The sequence below is a fragment of the Hylobates moloch genome, unplaced genomic scaffold (assembly GCF_009828535.3).
Source record: "Hylobates moloch isolate HMO894 unplaced genomic scaffold, HMol_V3 SCAFFOLD_1, whole genome shotgun sequence".
Lineage (NCBI taxonomy): Eukaryota > Metazoa > Chordata > Mammalia > Primates > Hylobatidae > Hylobates > Hylobates moloch.
Genome location: NW_026652276.1, coordinates 56,274,062 through 56,299,988, shown reverse-complemented (window position 1 = coordinate 56,299,988; position 25,927 = coordinate 56,274,062). Strand labels below are relative to the sequence as shown.

The 25,927-nt window shown below is 34.6% G+C and overlaps 1 long non-coding RNA gene across 2 annotated transcripts in view; it reads right to left on the bottom strand.

Moving 5' to 3' along the window:
- LOC116810569 (uncharacterized) overlaps positions 1 to 25,927 on the bottom strand; it is a 46,328-nt gene that overhangs the window by 9,011 nt on the left and 11,390 nt on the right. The window contains exons 2-4 of one of the 2 annotated variants that reach the window (XR_004370322.2): positions 13,335 to 13,547; positions 12,344 to 12,486; positions 10,932 to 11,023 (exon numbers count right to left, since the gene is read on the bottom strand). This is a non-coding gene — a long non-coding RNA (uncharacterized LOC116810569). Of the gene's footprint in view, positions 1 to 10,722; positions 11,024 to 12,343; positions 12,487 to 13,334; positions 13,548 to 25,927 lie in introns of those variants that run through there. The other variant, XR_009213991.1, reaches the window with a different exon arrangement.

Below are 25,927 nucleotides of genomic sequence, written 5' to 3'. Positions count from 1 at the left end.
TCAATACCTAATTTATTAAGAGTTTTTAGCATGAGGGGTTGTTGAATTTTGTCAAAAGCCTTTTCTCCATCTATTGAGATAATCATGTGGTTTTTGTCTTTGGTTCTGTTTATATGCTGGATTACCTTTATTGATTTGCATATGTTGAACCAGCCTTGCATCCCAGGGATGAAGCCCACGTGATCATGGTGGATAAGCTCTTTGATGTGCTGCTGGGTTCGGTTTGCCAGTATTTTATCGAGGATTTTTGCATCAATGTTCATCAAGGATATTGGTCTAAAATTCTTTTTTGGTTGTGTCTCTGCCAGGCTTTGGTATCAGCATGATGCTGGCCTCATAAAATGAGTTAGGGAGGATTCCCTCTTTTTCTATTGACTGGAATAGTTTCAGAAGGAATGGTACCAGCTCCTCTTTGTACCTCTGGTAGAATTCGGCTGTGAATCCATCTGGTCCTGGACTTTTTTTGGTTGGTAAGCTATTGATTATTGCCACAATTTCAGAGCCTGTTATTGGTCTATTCAGAGATTCAACTTCTTCCTGGTTTAGTCTTGGGAAGGTGTATGTGTTGAGGAATTTATCCATTTCTTCTAGATTTTCTAGTTTATTTGCATAGAGGTGTTTGTAGTATTCTCTGATGGTAGATTGTATTTCTGTGGGATCGGTGGTGATATCCCCTTTATCATTTTTTATTGTGTCTATTTGATTCTTCTCTCTTTTCATCTTTATTAGTCTTGCTAGCTGTCTATCAATTTTGTTGATCATTTTAAGAAACCAGCTCTTTTATGGATAACCTTATATCATTTACTTTTAAATCCAGAATTCTGAAATCTTACCCAATGTGTCCAGATATGAGGTCTTTTTATAATCACCTTTTCGCTGTTATTAGGTTCTTTCAACATAAAGAATTTGAGTAATTTTTAATTTCACTTTCTAAAGTATTATCTTTTTTTTTTTTTTGAGATGGAGTCTGGCTCTGTCGCCCAGGCTGGAGTGCAGTGGCGTGATCTCGGCTCACTGCAAGCTCTGCCTCCTGGGTTTATGCCATTCTCCTGCCTCAGCCTCCCGAGTAGCTGGGACTACAGGCACCCACCACCACGCCTGGCTAATTTTTTGTAGAGACAGGGTTTCACCATGTTAGCCAGGATGGTCTCGATCTCCTGACCTCGTGATCCACCTGCCTCGGCCTCCCAAAGTGCTGGGATTACAAGTGTGAGCCACTGCGCCTGGCCAACTATTATCATTTTGAAATGCCAAGGGCTTTAGAGAGTAAGTCTTCATTGTTTACATGTCTTCCTAGCAATATGACCATAGCACCCTACATATACTTCTATTATTGTATTTATCACATCATATCAAAATTATACTTTAGGTCTCTCCAACTTTACTACAAACTCTGCTCAAACAGGAATGGATGGCTGCCTCACTCATTTCTGAATTCTAAAATGGGCTGAAATATAACAACTAATCAATAATCTTTTGTTCAACTGAAGTGAATTTAATATATGGCATGATGGCTTATGTTTGAAAAGGAAGAAATTCAACCATCACCTTAAGGTGATGCCTAAAATTTATGTTAACAGGTATATTTCTTCTTAAGTAATACAAGATATATTCTTCTAACAGACTTCTACTAACTTTCCAAATGATAACTGATAACCATGGCAACCTGAACACTCCTGGTTGATAGGCCAATTCTCTAGGGCTTCAAGTCATGTTGGTTGCCTTCAGATGGAAATGCCTTCTCAAAATTGCAATGTAGGTATGAGATACTCCCTTAACAAGATTACTGTCTTATCTGTTCATTATTTACTTTGATTAAGGCCACTAATTGAGTTTTTTGATCAACTCAGGCTTTATTGAAGAAGTGATGATGGAATGTCAAAGCTCTCTGTATTCTACTCCCTGACTTTGCCTGAAAATGAGTTTGGAAAGGCACACAGTAATTTTTGCATCCCATGCATCCATATTGTAAACAGAATCTATTGTAGGATTTTTAATTAAAGAGTGAAATGATCATATATATGTTTTGTAACCAACTTTCAAGATGCTAATGGGATGATGATTGTTAAAGAATGAAGTTACAGTCTAGGAAGCATAAGGCTATTTTTAAAAGCCCATCAAAAAAATGATGACGTGGTGAAGGTGGAAATGACATGTCAGAGATTAAGGAAAGTGAAGAATCTGTGATTGTATTATTCTGTTCTTGCCTTGCTATAAAGAAATACCTGAGGCTGAGTCATTCATAAAGAAAAGAGGTTTTATTGGCTCTCGATTCTGAGGACTGTACAAGAAGCATAGTGGCTTCTGCTTTTGGGGAGGCCTCAGGAAGCTTCCAACCATGACAGAGAGCAAAGGCGAAGCAGGGATCTTACATGGAAGGAGCAAGAAAGCAAGATGGGAAGCTGCTACACACTTGCAAAAAATCAGATCTTCACAAGAACTTACTCAGTAACCCAAGAACAGCACCAAGGGAATGGTGTTAAACCATTCTTGAGAAATCCATCCCCATGATCCAATCACCTCTCACCGTGCCTCACTTCCAACATGGAGGATTACAATTCGACATGAGATTTAGGCAGGGACACATATCCAAACTATATCAGTGATTTCTCTCAGATTTCTACCAATATATTTTCCAGCAGTTTACTTTCAGTGAAAGTATCTGGTAGTAGTGCTATTCACAGAGAAAGAAAGGCAGTTTCTAAAGAAGTACAAGTTTTTATACCTGTATTATGTGATCTCTTACAACAAGAATGAAAAGAGATCAGAAGTACAGTAGTCCTTCTTATCTGAGGGACACATATTCCAAAACCCTCTTGGGTGCCTGAAACCAGAGATAGTACTAAACCCATAATATTGTTTTTCCCTAAACATACATTCCTATGATAAAGTTTAATTTATAAATTAAATGTGATTAAAAATAATAATAAAATAGAACAATTATAACAACATGCCAGCTTCACTACTCTTGTGCTTTGGGGCTATTACTAAGTCAAATAAGGGTGACTTGAACATGAGCACTGAAATACATCAACAGTCAATCTGATAATCAGATGGCTGCTAAGTGACTAATGGGGGATATCACATACAATGTGAATATGCTAGATAAAGGGATGATGTACACTATTCAGAATAGTGTGCAATTTAAAATGTATGAATTATTTCTAGAATTTTCTATTTAATATTTTTGGACCACAGATGACCACAGATAAATTAAACCACAAAAAATAAAACCATAGACAAGGGAGGACTACTGTATTTTTAAAATCCTGTCCTGGGGAAATGTGTGACGTATGCATTATATTCTTAAGTCTTTTAGGAAAAAAGATGTATCGCTCTTGAAAGGTCACAAGGGATCAACTCCAAAGGGAACTAATTCTCCCCATTTAATTTTTACCGAAAAGGAAGAAATGGTGGATGAAGAAGAAATGATGAGAAGCTGCACTCAGAAAATGTGATCAAATGATCTAAAAGCATTCATAATAATCAAGGCAGAGAAGGCTGATAAGAGCAAGACATCAAAAACAAGCAAATAAAAACAAAGCAAGGACATTTTTTTTTTAATCTAGAGCTTCTTTTACTATCTCCCCCAAGCTAATTCCTACTTATGATTTAGATTCCTAAACTCCTAAAATTGCTTTTGTCTACTGCCAAGTGCTCTCACAGTACCTTGCACCTGCAGTTATTGCTCTGCGTATCAACTCCATTTATCCTATGTATAGCCTTCGTCCATTCAGGCTGCTGTAGCATAATGTCATAGACTGGGCGAATTAGGAATGACAGGAATTTATTTCTTACAGTTCTGGGGCAGGGAAGATCTAAGTGTCGGCAGATTTGGTGTCTGGGGAGGACCCACTTTCTGGTTCATAGATGGCTATCTTCTCAATGTGTCCTCACATGGTGGAAGTGGTAAGGGAGCTCTCCACCGTCTCTTTGATTAGGGCACTAACCCAATAATGAGAGCTCTGCCCTCATGACCTAATTGCTTCCCAAAGGGGCCTGCCTCCAAATCCCATCACATGGAGAGTTAGGATTTCAACATTTCAGTTTTGGGGGGACACAAACATTCAGTCTATGGCATCAACATCCTCCACAGATACTGTGAGTATCTTCTTATTCATAGCTGTGCCATCAGTATATATGCAAGACACCTAAAAGGCATTTAATAAATAAATATTATTTAATTAATAAAGAATGATTCCATGACTTATGACTCTGAAAGAGAAAATAACTAATATTAAATACTAAAAAAAATTATACTACTAAAGGGCCAAGTGATTCTGATAAGATAGTTACCTGATTAGCAGGTTAATAATTCATAAAGGAAAAAATATATAAAACCAACCTGTATTAGTATAAACAAATCTAATATTTATTACATATTTAGTTTGCTAAGATTGATGAGCATAATAAAAAATACTCTGTTAGGTACAGCATGATAAAAATATTTCAAGAAATAGTCACAAAGTGCCACTATGTGCAAGGCATTGTGTTAGGTTCTGTACAGACATCAATATAAGTGCAGTGTGTTCTCTAATCTTCAGATTATAATCAAATTGAAAGGAGTGTTACTTTTAGGGAAGAAATATACAGTGTAAAAATATATTTGTGAAATCACTCTATAGATAATCTATACCATAGAAATACAAAGAAGAAATGTTACTAACAGCTGAAGAACTGAGAAGACGTCTGAGAGGTGAACTAAATTATGGATGTATTAGCCCATTCTCATGCTGCTAATGAAGACATATCTGAGACTGGGTAATTTATAAAGGAAAGACGTTTAGTTGACTCATAGCTCAGCATGGCTGGGGAGACCTCATAATCATGGCAGAATATGAAGGAGAAACAAAGGCATGTCTTACATGTAGCAAGCAGGAGAGCGTGCACGAGGAAGCTGCCCTTTATAAAACCATCAGATCTCATGAGACTTATTCACTATCATAAGAACAGCATGGGGAAACCTGCCCCCATGATTCAATTATCTCCCACCTTTTCCCTCCCACGGACATGTGGGGATTATGGGAGCTACAATTCAAGATGATATTTGGGTGGGGACACAGCCAAACCATATCAATGGGAGAATGAGGGGTTCTAATAAATATTTTTGTCAAATCAAAAGAAGACAATTCTGCCTGCCATCAAAGCATAGAATTAGAAGGAAAAAATATTTTAATGTATTATTCTCACTTATATGTGTTTTTTTTAACTTGGGCAAGGAGAAGAAACAAAGAGATTGAACATAAATAAACTAAGGATACAACTGCTTTTCCTATCAAGCTTTAGTGTTCAAACACAGCTCAATACAATTCTTCCCTGCAGGAAACACTTTCATTTAGGGCCAATTGAGAGGTGACAAATTCAACTGCTTAAAATTAAGAGCATCTACAGCCCTAAAGTACTAAGTGAAAGAGATAGACTGAGAGCACATGATGAAGTAAATGAAGTGACCTCGGTGTGTCTAGTGAGGCTTTCTACAGGAAGTCTTCTGCTCCTGACATTTCTGGCATTTTTTGCCCTTGGATGTGTGGATCATTTTCACTCCAAAGATGAGAACTTTGACTCCCTGTCAGGCTTGTCGGGTCTTTTATTTTTCCTCAACTTCAAGCAAGAAGTTTATTCTTATTTGTGAGTGCCTCTATTTTTATTCCCTTTCAAAGGCCAATGCAAGGCCAAAATGCAAGAAGTCTATACTTTAATATAATATCATCTTGTTTTGTCTAAAAGGCATAAAATATTTTTAAAATAGCATTCACGTTTTAGGATATATGATGACATTTATACATAAACCTCAGGGGGGAAGTACACAACTGTGTGGCTCCTATATTATTAGATAATTTCATGTCAAAAGTAACGATAAAATTTTAGCTAAACTTTTTTTGCATAAGCTGAAAAATATGCCAATTTAATGTTTGTTTGTTTTATTTTTACCTTTTGGTAAAAACAGTAAGCTTGAAACAGAGAAATGGAACTGAAGATTTCAATTCTCAGGTGCAAATTATATTAAGAAAAATACTCAGTGTGCTTTTAAATGGTTTAAAAAATAATCATTATCATAAATACATATCAATTATGGAATATTAATGAGGCCATGTGGTCCTTCCCTTAATTTTATTGTAGTTTAATCACAATAAGCTCATGACACCATGAATAAATTATAAAACACATTCTAATAACAAAAACTGAAGGAAATATTCCTTTGCTCACCCAGGGCCTCTTGCACCTGCAATTTTCTGTCCCTGGAATTCTTTTCTCTTTTCCTTATTTCTCCTGAACTGTGCAGAGCAGCCTTCTTCTCATCCTTCATCTTTAATATTATATTCTCAGAAAAACTTTCCAGATTATCCTATCCTCCACCCTCTAGTATTCCCTACCCAGAGCATTTCTAGAAAATACCATAGTTTAAAGTTACGTTACATCTTTTATCTCTTTTTTCCATTAGATCAAGCACCCTATCTTTCTTGTTTGCAATTGTAATCCCAGTACTTAGTAGAATGTTGAGAACATTTTTAAAATAGTCTTTGAATGACTGGAAAAATAAACTTAAATATTACTTAATATTACTTAAATAATATTAACATAATATCAAAAAACAAGAAAACTGCAATATAAAAATTAAGTTGAAAAATCTAAAGTCAGAGTAAGTCTGAAATCTCATATGTAAATGTTATATTAATTTTTTTAAAATTCCATTTACTTGGCCGAGCGAGTGGATCACCTGAGGTCAGGAGTTCAAGACCAGCCTGGCCAACATGATGAAACCCTGTCTCTACTAAAAATACCAAAAAATAAGCTGGACTTGGGGGTTCCTGTAATCTCAGTTACTTAGGAGGCTGAGGGAGGAGAATCACTCGAACCCAGGAGGCAGATGTTGCAGTGAGCCGAGATCATGCCATTGCACTCCAGCCTGGGCAACAAGAGCAAAAATCCATCTCAAAAAAAAAAAAATTGATTTACTCTGTATTGAGTTGAAATACATTGTGTTTAGTTTTAAATATGAGACTTACATTTAACTGATAGGACCTCAAGACTTTTTTTATAGAGGAATCATTTTTATAGTGCCTTTAAGAGTTATATGTGAGTGTATTAAAAAAATCATGCTTTTATTTCAAGAAAAACACATGTAAGAATGTCAAGGTTATTAATAGTTTTATATAAATGTTAACTTTAAAACTTAATGAAATATTTTTTGAAAGTTACTATGCCTAATGCACCATGTTAGATGCTATTAAAACCAGAAAATACATACACATGATGGTTAATTTGTTCCAAATTTGGAGGTTTTAGAGAAGTTACAATTTTAAAATCTTTTTCAGTGTTTTCAGGCAGTTGACAAGAATGACAACTTGCAAATGCCATCTCCAAAATTTACTCTAGTGATATCCTATAGTCTTAACGCTACTATATGTTTATGCTATCCAAAAAAAAAAATTGAAAAACATACTAAAGGTACATCATACAAAACAATTATCTTTAATATTCCAAAAAGTATTGTAATTCTACAAATTAAGCTGAGTCATGATGTAGAAGGCAGAAGCCATGAAAATAAATCTACAGGGAACTAAGCAGTACAACAGCAATAATAGTTTTGTTTTGTTTTATTCTAAAACATTGTTTTTTTTAAGTGTGTTTTTTGTCAAGTGTTGTTGCCCTACCAGCAATACTCCCAAAGCAGCAGCTCAGCACCTCAACATTACCCCAATACAGAGGAGTGTTTCAATGCAAGGGCTCTGTGCTCTGGAGTCAAATTTACCTGGGCATGAAAACTGGCTCCTCCACCAATTTCATGATCCTGGATGAATACCTAAATTCCCTGCACCCCAATATTTTCATCTGTAAAATAACAATTATCATAATAATAACTCCTTCATTTTCTTATGAAAATTAAATGAATTCATTTGTATAAAGTACTAAAGAACAATGCTCAGCATGTAGTAAACCCTCCAAACAATGGCCATTATTTTTTATCAGAAAAGACTATAAACATAGATGGGTGTGAGGTACATGGAAGGGGAAATAATAACCACCTTACCATGGAAACAGAAAACAGTTCAAACACAAAGACTCTAATTTATTCTTTATTGAACTGCTGCATGTACAGAAAATTGTGGAAGAGAAAATATATAAAATATGGCATCCCTCAAGGAATACAGGAGATAAAGCATTTATATAGATATCAAGCCCACATAGAATACTTGTCAGAGGATGTATATCAATAAGAGTTGGTGAAGTAACTTGGTTATTTTCATCAGTCAACTTTTATTTTATTTTTATTTTTGAGAAAGGCTCTCACTCTGTCACCCAGGCTGTAGTTCAGTGGTGTGATCATAGCTGACTGAAACCTCAAACTTCTGGGATCAAGAGATCCTCCTGCTTCAGCCTCCTGAGTAGCTGGAAATACAGATGTATACCACCATGCCCAGCTAATTTTTTTTTTTTTGTAGAGACAAATTCTCAGTATATTGCCCAGGCTAGTATCAAACTCCTGGGCTGAAGTGATCCTCCCACCTAGGCCACCCAAAGTGTTGAGATTACAGTCATAATCCACCATGTCTGGCCAGTAAATTGTTATAAGGAAGGATTTGAGGTAGAACCTGAAATATTAATAGAATGTCCATAAGTAGACAAGAGGAAGAAACCTCTAAGAAATGTAATGAAACAAACATCGAGGTGTAGGAAAGGAGAGCATATTGTGTAATCAGTACAAACAGTCCAGGTTATTGGTGATGTATGAAATACAGCAGTAATGGCAATGGCAAATGAGCCCCAAAGATAATATAAGGAAATGTCAATGAGTTTGTTAATTAGTATAGGTCTATAACAACATGTAACCCCCGTGAAAAATGTTTAGATAATACCATATTTGCTTATACTCAAGCAAAAATATTCACTATTCTATTCACTTTGGTTTTTCTGGTCTGCAGCAAAATCATAATGGCAGCATTATCATAATAAAAGTATATAGTAATGGATAGCTTTTAAAGTAGAATTCATTATGTTTGTATTTTTATTTAGCAAGATAGTAAAATTAAAGGACAAAGATAAGTTGTAAGACTCAATAAATAATACTTGCGCAGATAATTCTCAGACTTAATGGATTTTGTCATTACTGAGGAAGCAAAAAAATGAAACACAGGAGGTAAATACAAGGTATAATGGTTGAAATTAATGAAATAGAACTTTTAAGAATATTTTTTAAATAACTTTTCCCTTTCCTCTATAAATGTGTGCTGAAGATGAAACAGAATGACTATTCTTGGCAATAGGCTGTAACCATTAAAAAGACAAATATAGATACATTTTAGTTTTTTTTTTACATGACAGTTATTGGGTTATAGGTAAATATTTTGTTGTTACTTTTCTGACTTGGAAGGTTATGTCATTTAAAATTAGGAAAACATTTATATGAGCATAGGCAAAAAGGATATGAAAAAGATTGTAAGTAAAGATGTAGAAGTTTCTTTCATCCTCAAAGAAAACCCTCATCTTGTCTCTTATAAACTGTTCAGGTTTAAGAGACATCAAAAGAAGCAAATTACTGAGTTTTAAGAGAATTCCACATGCCTCTTTTCTGTTGGCTATAATATATTTATTTTGAGCAGATCTAAAATGCTACATTTTGTATCACGTGCTTCTACTAAAAGTGATATAAAGAAAATGGTGTCCTTTATTTAAGTCACCTTCCAGATCTCCAAGTGCTTCCGAGAAACCCAGTTCCACTCTACTGGCCCTGATCCTCCCCAGCAAGATTTATGGCAGGCCCCAGAATTCCATGTGCTCTTGTTGATGTTTTCATCACCCATCCACCCGTGATACCACCTAATGCTCTCTTTAAATCAAATCTAGAAACCCCTCAGAGACCTATAATTAAGGCTAGGACACCCAGAGCTGCCTGTTCTAAAGCCACCCCTCCATCATTTGTGACTCTACCCTCAACATAACATAAGGATGCACTCCATATAAGACTATCATTCTTCCATACTACAACACCGTCAGCCTCACCTCTGACAACTGACTAAAAGATCAATTCTAGGAAAAAGATATAATTAGAGCTGATTACCATTTCCCTTGGAAGACCAGCAATACCAATCCTGACTTCCTTGTTTATTTCAGATACTCCCAAAAGTGAAAATCTCCCCAAGCCCCCATCTAAGTTTGTGTACAAATCTTACTCTACACCCATCAAGCTTTGACACAACTGACCACGCCCTCCCTGAAATTTCTTTTCTTTTTTGCAGACATCACACTCTTAAGATTCTCATTTCTCACTGGCTACTCTTATTCTTCATAGCTGGTTCCTCCTTATTTTTAGATCTTGAGACGTTGGAGTGGCTCAGTTCTCAGTTATTAGCACTCTTTGCTCTCTATATTGTCTTTCCCTAGGTAACCTCATTTATTCTTACATTTTATAAATGATATTATTAATATACTGATGAATATCAAGTTTACATGCCCCAAACTTTACCTTTAATTTCAAACTTATGTATCTAACTTTCCAGACAACATCAGCAGTTGGATTTCTCATAATCTAATAGGCTTAGCATATATAAAAGAGAACTCTTGATTTGCCCCTCCAAAAAACAAGTCCAGCATCATCCCCAGGCTTACTTATCTCAGCAAATGGTACTACTATTCTTCCAGTTGTTTAAGCCAGAAACACACACACACACACACACACACACACTATTTTAACATTTCTTTCTTGCTCTTGCCCCTCATTTCTTATTTGTTATTAAGTGCAGTGAACTCTATCTTCAAAATATAGACTGTATCCAATCAATAATCATCCCTTCCACAACTACTATCCTAGTTTAAGCTACCAACATCTCACGCAAGGACTACCAAAATAATTTTTTAATTGGCTTCCCGTTTTTACTCTCCATGCAGACTTTTTCTGTCTGTCTCTGTAGATCCTTACAGTGCTCACTTACCTATTCTTTGACTTCAGTCTCTTGTTGCTCTCTTTACTCCACATTCCAAAGTAAACAAGCCTTTTTTTTTTTAATTTCTTTAGAGGCATATACTGGAAGAAAGGGAAAAAATCTTGCTTAAATTCACCATCTACTAGCTACCATTTCATTTCCTTCTCTCCTTTCACTAAAAAATATCTCAGATGAAAAATTAACATCCTAGTCAATGGTTTAACAAATATTAATTGTTCACCGATTTCTCAAGTATCATCAATTACCTCTTAGTTATGATATATAATGCTTTTTTCCAAGTTCACATTCTCCTTGTCCTACCTATACTGCTGTCTCTCTATATATATAAATATATACATACACATATCTGTGTGTATATATGTATACACAGATGTGTATGTGTGTATATGCATATATACACATGTACACATGTATATACACATATACACATGTATATACACATATATGTATACACAGATGTGTATGTGTGTATATATGCATATATATACATGTGTACATGTGTATATATGCATATATATACGTGTATATATATGTATATATATAAAATCACTTAACCTACATCATTTAGGCTTTTCATTAGCATTTGTGATTTTATTTTATTTTTCTTTTCTCCTCAAATTGAAACAAAAAAATCCTTACAAACAAGACTCTCTCCTTTGAAGTAGAGGACACAGTATATATACATAGATACATAGATATATATGTATCTATGTATATATATGTATCTATGTATATACACACATATATGTATATGTATATGAATATACACATATATGTATATCTGTACATGTGGGTATACATATGTGTGCATATACATGGCAATGTTTTTGTGTTCCATCACTCAGACATATGTATATATGTGTATATACCTATATACATATGTGTGTATCTATTCATATATATAAATATTTTTTTTCTCTTGAAATATGTCTGTTCTCTACTTACTGGCCACCCTTTCCTCACTAAATACTGTTCTTCTCAAAAAAGTTATTAATAATATCCTCTACTTTCTTAACCAGACTTAATTCACACCTATGATTCCAGGTACTTTCTCTTTTTATTAGAAATTTGATAAAGATCTCGATTAGAAACATGCATATAATATATATTTCAATTTTCCATCTTTAAACATATTCTTGATTTTTATGTGTAACTATATATTTTCAACATTACATGTCATGGAAGATATATATAAATTATTTTCCATTGCTAGATACCTATTCTAATCATCCTACTTCTGCTTTCTATCTCTGGAACCACTGCTGTTAATTCAGGCTCCATTCATCTCTAACGATTACCTTTCTCAATGTTCCATATCCAATCAGTGATTTTTCCATTTCAATGCCTCTTACAACTTCCCATTTCTTTCCATTTCTGTTCAGGCTCTTATCACTTCTCACCTGAATTACTTCAATAGAATTATCACTGGTCTCCAGGTTTCAGATACTTCTCTTTACTCTCCATCTTGCTTACTGTTGATAGATTAATCTTCCTAAAAGTTCCACAGCACGTTTTCCATCATATCATTTCACTGTTCACAAATCTTTAGTGAGAAGGAAGATGGAAAAACAGAAATAAATGGTTTTCTTGGGAGGAGAATATGAGGACAAGTTTTATAAAAATTATATTTCATTTTAAATTCTACATTATTTTTATAATGTTGCTTTGTGTAATTAGTATAATAAAATTAATTATCCAGAAGTTAAAATTCAAGTGACCTCTATAATATGCTTTCAACATTCTTTTTGCACTTCTTATTCCACTGTTCTATTGAATAAAATTTCTGCTATCTCTATATCCTCATATTTTCAACTATGAAAATTACATCCTTGAATTATTTTAAACTTAAATTCCACTATTTTATAAAGCTCCTGATTACATTCGCTGGAAATAATTTCCTTTTCCATATAACAACCCTAACTTCTTATGAGAACTAATCACTTAACCTACATCATTTAGGCTTTTCATTAGCATTTATGATTTTATTTTACTTTTCTTTTCTCCTCAAATTGAAACAAAAAAATCCTTAAAAACAAGACTCTCTCCTTTGAAGTAGAGGACACAGTAGCTTGAAAACACACAGTAGTCATTTAATAAATATTTATTGTTTCATCAGATAAGTAATCATATGTTTCTAAAGCAACAAGATATTTTCTCATGGAGTAACTTTTGACTTTATTTTAAAGTTAAAAGCATAAACAGAGATGTGTTGCCTTTAGAAACTCTTTTGAAAGAGCAAGCTTTATAGCAATTGTTTAATCTATTATTGATATATAATATAAATGTGCCATACCTACTACAGCAATTCATTTATTGAGTATAAATTAGAAAGTCTTTTCTTATTCAATTAAATTACAAGGTACCACTCAGCACCTAGCTCTCCAACTTTACCTCAAGTTGCAGAGAATATGAGTAGCACTCCAAGTGTCCCTTTGTTAGGCAATGTTTTTGTGTTGCATCACTCAGAGATCGACAGTCACTTGAATTGCTGTCATTATGGAGCTTGAATAGGAGAAATTCACTGGAGCCATCATTAATGCTTTTTAATGAAATATTAAATCGCTGTGGCACAGAGTATATGGAGTGAGCCAGTTTAACAGCAGTCTAAGCAAAAAAGAAAACAAACTTCTAAACACATAAATAATTAGGACATCATTTTTCTTTTCCCTTCTTTTTCCAATGAGACAACTAAGCTGGATCAAAGAAAGCAAATGAATGTATCCAGCTTTTTGGACAGATTAACTGATATTTTTACTACACATTTAATACATGTTTCACTGCAGTAAGCAATTCAGGCAAAGATCTGATTACTCTATTTATCATTTGATACTCTTTACAAAAGCTGAAGATTACACTCATTCTAAATCTTATGTTAGCTGGCAGTAAACAAAGCTCAAAGCTGGCCAAGGGGTTGCTTATATAATGCTGGCAAATTGCCAGAGAATAAAAATAGCTCTTTGGATTTCTGCCTTCCACCCCAACTGATGGCAAAGGAGAGAGGTGGCAGTACAAAATCACCACCTTAGCCACCAGTTGCTACTTTTGTCAGTTTCCAACCTATAGGTAACATAACTAGAGCAACTACTTATTTCCCATGTGCAGGGTATGTACTGAACCTGAGGAAGTACAGGTTTCAGCCAATGGTGGTTGTAGAGACATCGGTAACTGCAGTGATCATTGAATTATTTAAAATATTTTTTTAAATGAGTGGTACCAAATTAGTTATGTAGGAAATAATTTTCTTTGTTAAAACTCAGGCATAGTGAATGATGAATATACAAAATACTATAAGTATATATATAGTATATATAGTTTGTGCTGACATTGGGTAGATTACAAAATCCTAAGAGAAAGATTCCCTTAAGTGCGTAAACGAAACTCAATATATTTTAAAATTCTACCATTATCTTTTGGTGCCAAATAAAATGCTATTGCCAGTCATAGCTGCCTGTGATGCTCTCTGTTGCATGAGCAAGTGATACCTGTATCTCAAAGCAATCATAACACTTCTTTATATTGTCAATTTCCATCTGATATGTACACCCAAATATAGCTTTAACTGAAGATTATTTCTATCCATATTGCATAGAAGAGGTGTCCTGGTTTGTGGCACTAACTGGTATCTCCAAAGCTTGGCAATGTTTGGGATAATGACTAGCTGAATGTTTGCTTCTGCTTTTGCTTTATATTTGTTTCAGTTAAAGCTCTCTCTCAAGATGTCCTTCAACAGTGTCAACTTCCACCCTTCTCATGTTTTTTTACCATCGTTTTCTGTCTAGATTGACAGAATTATACTATGAGTATATTTTATTGTGATAGGAACACATATTCTTCTAAAACCTGGAGGATGATCTTAATAAAATAGGGCTCTTTAAGGAAAACACCAAAAAAAAAATGTTCAAGGGCAGGATTAGGTCCTATTACCTGAGAAGACTGATATGTTTCCAATGCTTTGAAGAGCTTCAGTTTTACAAATGGAACCATGATTGTGATTGCTGTTGATTTGTATGTTTGTTTAATGTCCTATTTCTTTCTAAAAGTAGAGTCTATGAAACTAAAGCATCAAAAACATACATTGATTTTCCTATTACATTGCCAGGTGTTGGCCTCAAATTTATTACTGAGATTCTGAGCAGCCAATGCAAGAGGGTAAATGCAATTTATAGTGTTTATAAGCCAAACAACGTATTTTCTTAAAAGAAGCAAGATATCACTGTGAATGTCCTGAGAATATTTCTTCCATGGATCCTTATAAATGGATCATTGCATGATGTTACAAACACTGGTTGAATGCTATATACCCATATGCCTCCCAAAGATCATGCTGTCTCAAAGTAAATTTCAGTTCCATGATGTATATTGGCATTTTAGACTTTACATTCCCTTCTTCATTAATTATGACAGTGTTTGGTAAGGTGCCATCTGTTCAGTTTCAATCCAAATCTGTTTGTATGAGGACAGAGGCTTCTTCTGTTATCTCACTATCATGTTCCCAGGACCTAATCAGAACCTGGAACATAGCTCATCAACGTTTAGTGGGTTAAAAAATAAAATCTATAACTTGGAGCAATCATGTATCTTCTTTATATAGTTAATCTCCATTTTTTACTTTTATTCCAATATATCTAAATCTCAGGACTATTTCTTCCTAGATGCTTTGGAATCTCCCCAATTTTTACACAATCAGAAATTGATAATAGGAGATTCTAGATTTCTGTTACTCATAACCAGGAAATTATATTCAGTGCTTTGGTTTATTTTGTATTTCCTTGTCTTCCAACATGCTGCAAAATGGAAGGCCCTTGTATTGTCAGATTTTAGGCCTCAGGGTTCCAGGGACAGAAGAAAGTATATATAAGCTACCAAAACAAATTTAAATATATATCATCTTTAACAATTATGTAAAATTGATACTGTGTTTTTAACAATTGACTAAAAGCACATTTAAACAATTTTAAACCAATAAACTCTAATGCAGATTCTAGGCAAGTAGATGTAATTTCTTAACAGCTTCAATCTTGCTGAGTATCAGTATGAGTTCAGCAATACAGAAGTTGCTACAGCTTCTGAAATTCAGAGATTACCATTTCCAGATGATAGAATTACCTTGAGATTTAACCCTGAACCCAGTTAATTGAAAGTTTCAATGACCTAATTTGCCTTCTCTACAATCACAAAAGCTGCAAGATTTCTGCTGTGCTCAAGCAGGGCTTTCCCATTCAAATAACAGAGAAAATAATCTTTAAATTTCCTGTGTAAATACAGAAATTGGGCTGCAGTTAAGGTTTATATCACATATTCATCCATAATATTTTTAAATCCTTTTAACAATCTCATTTCAAACTCTACTTATTTTATTTCTATACTGTAGCCAAAAAAAAATCTTCTATCTAAATCTAACCTCTATCTTTCTCTCTCTTCTACTCCAATTGATCAGGATCTGTTCAATCCAGCTGAGAAACACGAATTATTAAGAGCTGATGGATTGGGAGTCTACCAGAGTGGATCTCATTGGACACAGTATTGCTTCCACTGTGACCCTGCCTAAATATTCTTTAGTGTTACTGTCTCAAAAAACTCATTTCTGGTGAAGGCTAAAAAGAAATAATTCTCATATTCCAGCTGCAGATTTTCTATCTGGATAACTTTATTGAACTTATTTAATTTATATTTTAAAAATCCTCTGGTTGCCAGCTGGCAGCCATAAATTTCGAATATCAGTTCAAATGACTACAATTTAATTTATTTTATGATTCATCATTCAACTGTCCTTACTCATCAAATTGTACTTTATAAAATGCTGTGTATGCTTCCTAGAGATGTATTAGAGTGATTATAGATGAATTAAACATTATTATTCCAAGACAGTAACTGGCTATTATCTGATGCTGCTTAGTGACTTAATTATGTTAGACAGACTAAATTGTTTCAAATGAACCTTCACAAAGGTCCTTAATAAAATAAAACAGTGATTTTATTTTGTGTTATCTACTTTCTCCCAGAAGGTTCTCTAGAGGCTTCTGCAGTTTTCTTTTCTTTCCTATTAGCTAGAAAGCACAATCTAGTAAGCCTGTGAACCTTGCAGGAGCTTACACGGAAGATATTTCTCTGTCTTTGACAAGCACTATGGTAAGATTTGGGGCTGCTGTGTAAGCAGCAAGATTTAGTGGTTTTCTCTAAGGGAGCTAGTTACAAAAGTGACTTAGAATGCCTTAGGAAATAAAGAAGAACTTTCCTATTGATAGTGTGTAGAGGGGATAAGTTTATATAAAATTTTGAGTGGAGTGGATATTTGAAATAGAGAGGAAGCTTCCAAAGTAGAATTTAAAGTGTCAGCAGATTCATAGAGGAACTGCCTTAGACAGCAGGCTATAAAAGATATTAAATTTTAAAATAAGGGGTTACATTATTACTTCAGTTTGCTTTGTGCAATACCAGAAGTTTAGGGATGAGGGTAGACAATTCATCTATTATTTCTAAGACAGAGCATATTAGCCATGACTACACAGAAGGAGGCCCCCTCACTGTTGGGCAGTGTGATGAGGGGTTGAATGTGCACAAACTATTTCTCACTTCCAAAGCAGTTTGACAGGCAGGTCAAGTACGTGAAAAAGTACAATGGGATAATAAACTTACTACACTTCTGAGCAAGATGTGCAGTGTAGCAGCCAAAGTGTGGGTCTTTGTGAGAAAGTAGCAGACAAAAGTGGTTCTCGGCAACTAAGAACTGTTTGGGACAGTGGAAGCTTTCTAGACTAGTTGTTGCTATTCTTAGTCTTCCCTCACTATGATGTCCATGCTCAGCACAGCCAGCCATTGTATAGAATTATTTCTTTCTCCTTCAGTGCACATGCCCAAGAAGAAAACAGTACATGCACATCAACAATACAGAACTCTTATTTTAGAAACTTTTCAATTTCCAGCACTTCTCTTATTTATGGAGTACCAAATAACATTGGAATTTTCCAGATGTTTTAACACTTTTGTTTCAGAGTATCATCTTTCCTGTGTAGAGTACAATGAGGCTGACCACAAAAAAAATAGAAAAAAGAATAAGAATTATATGTATTGCTATCAAAATTTTCTGTCATTACAATGTGTGCCTTAGCTTCTAGCAGGTAGGTATCTATCAAAAATATATCTCTAGCTCTATCTTAATATTTATAAATTTTAGATGGGGAATATGGACAAAAATAAAGAGTATGTTAAATCTAAAAACATTTTAAAATTGGCCAAATACATAGTTTCAGTACATGCCCCAAATTTTGTATATCTTATTGGAGAAAGTAAAAAACAAATATGGTTTATTCCACACAGGTAAAGTAGGAAGACACAAATGAGGAAATAAATAGCTTCTTTCCTGACAGTTGGGAAAAGCATTAACAAAGAGCTCACCAACCTCTAAACATTATTAGTGCTCAGAAAAGGCCTAGAAGGGATTCATAATTAAGCCCTTGGGGGAAACATAAGAAATAAGTATAAAGTTGAGGCAGTAGAAAGGAAAGCCTGTTTTCAAAAAAAATATATTGCTGAAAGTAACAAGAACTAGTTTGGTTTTAAAATATGAGCTCCCCAGAAGTAATTCCTAATGTAGAATCTTTGAACATTCCAATTGAAAATACACTGGACCTTAAAAAAGAAAACAAACAAATAAACAAAAACTCCTGCAACGTCAAAAAACACTACTGTAACCTCAAAAACTAGGACTGACGGTCAACTTCTGGCAATCATTTGAGAGAAATTTACACCATAATATGATAAATTGGACTGAGAATTAATCATTATTTTTGCCAAAAAATGAGTAAAATTGTTAGCCAAAATTAACATTAGAAATATATTTTATTGAGTACTCCAGCTTTTCCTGGACAGATAAATGAAAAATCTGTAAACATTAAAACTGGCCATCTCTTATTTCTTTCAAGCAACTTGGGAATGGGTTACCTACTTCCTCTATAATTACTTTTATCTACTTTTTCTACATCCATTCTGAGATGAAACGCTACCCGTGGCAAGAAAGTACATAGGAGGAGGGGAATGGAGTTAGCATAGATCATCCTGTTAAAGTTTACATCTCGAACATAACATTTTTAACTGGAATGACCAAGAAGCGGGAGCTAGAAAGCTCAGTGACCTCAATGCATTTTGAAGATTATAGTTTTTCATGTACCTTTTCTTATGTGAATGTCATAAAACCAATCTAAGAATGCATTCATCTGGGTTAGTTGTATTAACTAACATTAACAACTAATAATAAAGTTGTGTTAGTTAATAAAACCAACCCAGATCAATGCATTCTTAGGTTGGACTAAGAACAATGCACATTCACTTGTGTTTCTGATATTTTTCTACAAAGAGGATTCATTCCTTCCCCAGGTCAACTGACAACACTCCAATTTTCAATTTTGGCAGACTTTTGGTCTAGAGAGCCCTTTCTCTCTATTAATTATTATTGATTTCTTCCATCAGAAAAGAGAAGCAAAAGCAATACAAATACATAAGTGTCATAAAATAACTGTGTTTTTAGACCCAAAACATATCATGAAGCAAAGATATCTTTGTACATGTAAACATTAACCAGCCAGAAGATTCTTATTTATTAAATATTGCTTCCTAAAAATTTGTTAAAAGTTGTGGCAACTGTAATTACTACTCCACTGCTCTAACTGGCTGCTAAGAAAAAAATAATAAGCCAAAGAAAATTAGATCCTCTTCCCCTGCTACCAGCATCCCTGTATTCCTCAGTAGAGACACACATGTGCATGCATACACTCACACTATTCACACACATGCACATACACAAACACACTCCCCAAACATTGACAGTGAAGAAAGAAGCAGGGAAGTCCTAATCACGCTCTAGTAACAAAGTGCTAGGCAGGTGGGCTGGGGGTAGGGAGTCATGTTATAAAATATCTTAAGCCTAAATACAGCCTCTTTCTATGGAAGTTGCTTTATATTCATTACTCAAATGGATAATGCTCTGAGAACAATCCACATTCTACTAAGTATATGAAAATTGGGAAGATGGGAAGCTAAGACACAGTCCAGGACAACCAATTAACACTATCATAGGCAGTAAGGTTCCCAGGAAAAACAATATTTAAACATTGAAAATATTTCATTCTTAGGAGGAAGAAAATGAGAATTAGATGATCTTTTATACTTCTGTGTTTTCACATTTTACGAAATAACTGTACCTCCAAAGATATTTTTTCTTTTTAAGGCTTTTAAATATTTTATCTGATTGTTTCACAAATATAGATGAGATGAATTTTAAAAGGCCAATTGAGATTAGCCCAGGACCTATTTACTCATTGATGTGATGTGACCAAAGTGTTACTGATATGGTTTGGCTCTACGTCCCCACCCAAATCTCATGTTGAACTGTTATCCCCAGTGTTGCAGGTCCGGCCTGGTGGGAGGTGATTGGATCACGGGGGTGGTTTCTAACGGTTTAGCACCATCCCCTAGTGCTGTCTCGTGATAGAGTTCTCACGAGATCTGGTTGTTTGGAAGTGTGAGGCACTTCCCCCATCACTCTCTCTTCCTCCCGCTCCAGCCATGTAGGATGTACTGGCTTCACTTTCACCTCCTGCCATGATTATAAGTTTCCTGAGGCCTCCCTAGCTATGCTTCCTATACAGTCTATAGAATTGTGAGCCAATTAAACCACTAGCAATGTGAGAATAGACTAATACAGTGAGAAATAAATTTCCCAGTTCTTCAAAATTTATAGTTTTTAAAATGTTTGAAACATAAATATATTTCATAAATTCAAACTTAATAATCTTTCATTTAAAGATTTTATCTTAATTGTTAAAGTTAGATTGTCCTTTCCCAGTCAATGATCTCATATTTGTTACATAGCATTTTCCAAGGGTTGCTAATATTTATTACCTTGTCCACATTGTCTAATAACTGTTTCTGAAAGCATTCTAGGCAGAGAGAATAGGCAGTGCAAAGGTCCTGAGGGAGAAGTCTGTTTGTCTGATTAGGAAACAGCAAGGGGACAAGCATATCCAGGGAAGACTGTTAAACAGTGTGATAAGAGATGAAACCTGAGAAGAGGACAGGCCAGAACTTGAAGGCTTCCTTGGACATGACAAGAGTTTTTTTCACCCAAGTATAATAGGAAGATAAGGGAGGGTTCTGAGCGTGTAAATAGCATGATCTGATTTTTATTTTAAGAGTGCCTAGCTTGTTATGTGGATAGTTGATCAGAAGGGAGAAAAAAATGAGGAGAATGAACATATGTTTCAAAGTTTCTTCACTAACCCAGGCAAAAAACAATGATGGCTTGGTTTAACATGGTAGCCAGTTGGGGGCAGGGGTAGGCAGAAAACGTTGGAATTCAGATATATTTTGAAGAAAGTAATACCAGGCTGATGAACTGATCTGAAATGTGAAAGCAAGAGGAAGACAGAAGTCTAGAATAACTTAAAGTTTTCAAGCTTGAACTATTGAGTGAATGATGATGCCATTTAATGAGCTTCCAGGGTCAGTGGGGAGACTGTGTGTCAAGAAATGAGTCAGCTTTCAATATCTGTTAGACATTCAATGGAAATGGTAAACAATTAGATGGATATACAAGTCTGGACATTTAGTGAAGATACCTGGACTAGATAAATAAACTAGGAAGTCATGGAAGCTGTTGTATCACATTAAAGAGTTTGAAAATTTTATCTTATGGGTAATGGGTACACTATGCAAGAATTTCAGTCAGGGAGGAGATATGCCAACAACTCTAACTGTATCAATTTTGTCTCCAAGCTCGTTGGTTTCTGGAGCGTGAGAAATGAGCAGCCTACACCAGGATTCAAAGAAACCATATCCTCCTTGTAATTTACTTAATACAGATAGGTTTTATAATAAATAAAATACAACCTAAATCAATGAAGTGATATACTATTTTATTGAGCAGAAGAATCAATATCATCAAGATGACAGTTTTAGCCCAAATAACTTATAAATTCAATGCAACTCTAATCAAAATTCCAACACTGATTTAACAGAAATTAACAACTTTGACATAAATTTAATATATATGAGTAAAAAGCCCAAACGTTTTTAAGTAACCCTTAGGAGGGACTCACTCCATCAGATAACAATTGCTGTTAAATTACAATAATTGAAATTTGAGTATTGTTGCAAAGAATTAATATATCAAGAAACAGAACAGAGAACCTAGAAATTAATCCATATATGTGTACATGAGGCACTCAACAGGTGAAGCAGGGGCTATTCAATAAATGGTGCTGAATAAGTGGTTAGGTCTATTAACGAATAAGTACAGGGTGATCATTATGTAGCAGGCATTGTAGTTTACACTATTATTTTATTTAATCTTCTAAATGATATATGAGGTAAAAACTATTATTAATCCCATCTCATCGATGAGGAAACTATTGTACACAGAAGGTAGGTATCTTGGACAAGGACACACTGCTAGTAAGTGGCAGAATCAGCATATCTCTATGATACAGGATAAAATTAAATCTCTACCTAATGCCATAAAGAAAAATAAATTTTATGTCAATTAAAGATGCAAAAATGAAAAACCCATTTTAGAAGGAAATATTAGAAAATATTTTGGTGAACAACAATTTTTTTTTTTTTTTTTTAGAGACAGAGTCTCGCTCTGTCACCCAGGCTGGAGTGCAGTGGTGTGATCTCAGCTCACTGCAAGCTCCGCCTCCTGGGTTCACACCATTTTCCTGCCTCAGCCTCCCGAGTAGCTGGGACTTCAGGCGCCCACCACCATGCCCGGCTAATTTTTTATATTTTTAGTAGAGACGGGGTTTCACTGTGTTAACCAGGATGGTCTGGATCTCCTGACCTCGTGATCTGCCCGCCTCGGCCTCCTGAGGTGCTGGGATTACAGGCGTGAGCCACCGCGCCCGCCATGAACAATTTTTAAGAAAATATTTTGTTAACAAAAGATTTCTTTACCAAGATACAAAAGGCACTGATCATTAAGAAAAAGATGGATTCATATGAAGGCATTAAATACAAAAGCTTCTATACACCAACATCAAAATAAATGTATCAAATATATCATTAACACAGTAAAAAGGCAACCACAAACTGGGAAAAGATATTTATATGATTCCCAATTAGTATATACTAGGAAAGTTGTAGTCATATTTAAAAATAATTCAGTACCAGTTATAATTAATAATAATGACTCTTAACCCCCCTTAAAGTTTTTCTTCCTAGTCTTCCCATCCCTTTCAGGAGCTCCCTGACTTCCCCACGATGCAGCAGAGGACATCAAGTCACCCTTAGAAAATTAGTGTTAGCTATTTTGTATATTGTGAATAAATATATTTATCAGTCACTCATGTGACTAATAGAGGAGATAGTAAAGGTAACTGCATGTATGATATTTTATTAAGTCAGAAAACAATAGAGATTGGTATAAAGACAATGTCAAAATATTAACATGGTAGGTTCACATTTATTATGTTTTTGTACATTTGAAATCCATTTAGTTAAAAAGATTTAAAAATAAATGAGAATTACATATTACCTATCAAAAATTAATACGTTTCTAGGTTTTAACCCTGTAATCAGATTACCAACACAAAAAAAAAAAAAAAAAAAAAAGCAACAAGCCATACTTAAAACCCTGGTGTTCCAGAAAAGACTCCTCTCTGACTTTATTCCTCACCTCAGGGGCATCATTAAACTTTTTCTGCACAAACTCCTTTTCTCCTTTTTCCTTGAGTGAATTTACGTGTTTGGTTTTATGCCTGGCTTGTTTTCTCTGCTCACCCCTGGAGAATTGATGTTTGAGACTGTCTTTGCTTCCTGAGGTTAACTCATCTACCTCCGGTATCCACTCTGTGCAACATAGGCAAAAATTCTGTGGTTCACTCTTTTACTAATTTGGCCCAAAAGGTGAGTTTAGGCAGCTGTTTTTGTCAGTTTTCTATTGCTATCCCAAAAATGTAGTGGTGTAAACAATACACATTTTAGTAATCTATAACTCTGGGTTAGCAATTTATTTTGTGGTCAACTGTGTGGTTTTCTGCTGTCTGTGTCAGGGTCATTTATGTAACTGCAATGATATGGTGGACCAATTGCACATGGATGGTCTGAGAAACCCTCATGTCTGGAGGCTGCAGCTGGCTGTCAGGTGGGCCATGTGTCTCCAGCAGACTGGCCTGGACTTTCTCACACAGTGGCAGCTTTTCAAGAGATTAAGCTTCAATGTGTTAAGTGTTTGTAAAGCCTGTGCTTGTATCACATTTACTGATGTCCCATTTGCCAAAGTAAGTCATGTGGTCAAGCTCAGAGTCCCATATTAAGGGGTAATATAGCAGAACAAAGACACAGGAATTCATGTGTGAATTGGATCTATTAATCTTTTAAAAGACAGTTGATTATGTTTTTTTATAAAGTCATTCCCTTTTCTGCTTTATTGTGCTAGTCGGTAAGATGAAGGGTAAAGATGAAAGTGGGTAAATGGGTAAATCTGAGTAAATCTTTGATTTTTCACATGCATCATATTTCATTTTATGGGAAGTTTATTTAACACCAGTCAAGACCACTGCAAATTTGAATAGATCACTAAGCTAATTAACCAGAACATTCAGTTCTTTTAAAGTCCTCATGCATTTGCAGAAATATCTGAACTTCATCATAAATGTCAGGACATCTATAGTTGAAATTTCATATTTTTATCTGCAACTTGATACCCTATTTTAACTTTATTTTTATGTAATGAATAAGATGGTAAAGTTAAGTATTTAAATCTTTAAGCTATAAAGAATTGTTTTCATTTTGCCTTTTTTTTTTTGTGCTTTTAACCTGGAATACCATAGATATTTCCTTGAAACTATATTGGTACTTTTAAGTTTTCACTTTTCATTTAATGTGAGAAAACTAACAACTGGCTTTTCAGCATCATATGTTAAATTACTAGAGATTTGATAGTTATATATAGATTTTAAAGAATGATGCCATTCTTCATTATAAATAATTTCTCTTAAGAGATCTCACTTTAGAAGTCTGAATGGGTTTCTACAACTTAAATTTGTATTACTCTTTTCGTGTTTTATCCCTAAAAAACACAAAAGGGTGGTTTTATCCCTAAGTTTAGCAAACGCTATTTTGGTAACAGACCATAAAATATAGCTTTTAAGTCCTCTAAAATCGATACTCACATGCAACTGAAGCAGAAATTGTTCCTTTTTTATTTTTTTGAGTTGTTTTTTTCCTAACAACAGTGCCCTTAACTATTCAGCATTCACATCTGTGACTTATACACAGCTTGCTATTTCACCTCACATAAAAAGAAAGCCAAAATGCTGAAATCAGACTGTTCAGGACTTTGAAGGAACACAAGCAGGTTACTTCTTTCTAAACAGAAAGGAACCTCAGCACAATAGCCTGACATTGCACAGTGCCTGCTGATCTACAAGTTAGCCACATGTGAGGAACCAGTTGACCAAGACAAACTAAGGACACATACGGATGGATATGCTATACATTATGTGTCCTGAGAGATTTGTTGCCAGTTACAGTATTTCTTTTAAAACATATGATGCTGGAGGATGTTATTATTTCTTCTGCACATATCTTACAAATTGCAATTTAAGCACTGAAAAAAGAGACCTGCATTGTAAATTTAATAGTTGATTTACATGTTCCAATGGAGAAGTAAAAGAACACATTCACTGATGTCTTAAATTAGCAGAACATTTCAATATCAATCATATTTTACTTTGAATTTCAAGAAATAATATCTATCAAATATCCACATGTATTAAGTGAACATTCATATCCACTGTGAAGGCTACTATAAGCATAATTTTCTGTTTCCAAAGCATATAACAACTGACAGAGGGGAAAGTCGTACAGGCACCACCTCTTCCTCAGCAGGAGGCTAGCAACTTCCATTTAAAATTTACTACAGAGATAATTGAAAGTTAATCCTAAGTATAAAACATTACCCCAAATTTAGATATGTGGAAATAAGG